Here is a 2,125-nt window from a genome sequence, read left to right on the forward strand (position 1 = left end):
TCAAAACTTCAAATTACAAAGTATTTGTGAAACTTCACAAATTGTTTATGGAAATTCACAATATTGCTATTTGTGAATGGCAATGTTCTTCATAAATATAAGAAGGGGTGCTAAAAAGGAACATCAGTGAGAGTGACAATGGGAGATAAAGGATTTGAGGTTGTTGGATGAAGAAGAGACTCCTTTCAGAGAATCTCAGTTCCTTAGAGCCCTCTTGCCCTCTTCAAAATTTAACTCTATTTATCTGTTGTCCATGACCCGCTGATACCATTTCCATACCCATATTTCTAACCAAACTATTTTTTGTTGTTCTATTCCTTTGTGGGCTTCACTGTTTCTTCCTTTGTTGGTGGTCTGCTCAAAGTTTTGTTCAGATCACTGTCTAGAGACCTGTAAATTCCCTACCACTTGGAGATAGTCCCTTTGAAACTCAATGGACTCCCCCTCCCTTAGAGAATCCCAAAGTCCCAATGGCTCCCAGGTCCAGGGTTAGTGCCCTTTTGTGAACCTGTTTGTTAGTTACAGGGCCCTGCTTTCTTGCCTTTCTACCAGTTCTCTTTGTGGCAGAGCAGCAATCAGACCTCTTCCAAGGGAGTGCACTGGAAGGGGATATCAGCCCCTCCTGTGAGGCAGCTGCTTCGCCTAGGGTCTCCCGGGGGCCCAGCCAGAGCGTCCTCCAGCAAATCCAGGAAGCTGCTGCCCTCTCGCAGTGGCATGGACTCAAGCAGGTGGTTCAGGAGCTGGGCGGTGACGGTGGCGTTGGTGGCCTGGCACGTGGATACGAACGTGTGCACCTCTTGTATGCACTGGATGTAGCTGGCAGCGAAGCGCTCGCCTGCAGCTGCTCACGCCCTCGAGCCCTTAGCTTCACCTCTGCCAACAGCCCCTGTTCTCCCCACTCTCTCGCTGCTGTCTCCTCCCTCCGGGCTGCAGCGGACAGCTGAGGCATTCAGGCCCCTCCCCCTCCTCCTTGACCTGGCTCTCAGAGGCTGAGTCTGCCCAGCAAACAGTTTCAAATCACCAGGGCATCTGCAGCAGAATTGCTAACACCTCCACCCGGCTTGTCTCAGCCCAGGCCGGTAGAAAGCCTGGAGGCCACAATCAGGATGAGGGAGGAAGGGAAAGACCAGGTTATGTAAATCCCTGCAGAGCTGTAAGCCCTTTGTGTCCCAAACTTGCCAGTTCTACACAGAAAATGACAAGGAAACTTCCAAAGTACCAGGCAAGAAGCAACAGATTTCTCTTCACTGTTCCGCAGAATCCTAGCATCCCCACAATGATAAGGAAACAGCAAACGGCAATCATGACCGAATGAACCACGGGAAAGTAAGTCAAGATGACGGCCTCCTCTACCCTTGTTTCTGCAGTTAAAGTCAGAACATTATCCAGGTAGTCCCTCATCCAAGCAGAAGCTGCCATTAACCAAAAGAGCAGGTTGAGGGCGTAGAGCAGACAGCACAAGCACCTGACAGGCACCTGATGGAGTCTTCTTGGGCCATGCTGACCCCCGGGAGGGAGAAGCACCATTCTCTCACCACGTCCTATGCCCAAGGGCAAGACAGCAGCAACCCTCTGCGACCGGCCGCGCTCCGCACTCCCGCCACTCGACTGTTGGGGATTCACTGAGGGGGCTCATCAGGGAAGGGGCGCTCCCCCCGCAAAGCCGAAGGGCTGCATTGGCTCGAGCTGGAGACACTTCCCTCGCTTGTTTTTCTTTTCCTTTTTTTTTTTTTGTGCCCTTGAGATTTTCTTTATTTTTTTTTAAATCACAAAGTAAAAAGTTTTATTTTTTTATTATTATTTTTTAAATTAAATCCTTATTATTCAGATTATTACATTTGATCCTCTTTTTTCCCCCTATAACTCCCCTCCTCCCAGTTCCCACACCACCCTCGCCCTCACTCCCCACCCACTGTCCTCATCCATAGGTGCACGATTTTTGTCCAGTCTCTTCCCGCATCCCCCTCACCCCTTTACTCCCCAAGAATAGCCAGTCCATTCCCATTCTATGCCCCTGATTTTATTATAATCACCAGTTCATTCTGTTTATCAGATTCTCAACTTGATTTTCAGATTCTCTTGTTGATAGATGTGTATTTGTTGTTCATAATTTGTATCCTCTCTC

The sequence above is a fragment of the Myotis davidii genome, unplaced genomic scaffold (assembly GCF_000327345.1).
Source record: "Myotis davidii unplaced genomic scaffold, ASM32734v1 scaffold1671, whole genome shotgun sequence".
NCBI lineage: Eukaryota > Metazoa > Chordata > Mammalia > Chiroptera > Vespertilionidae > Myotis > Myotis davidii.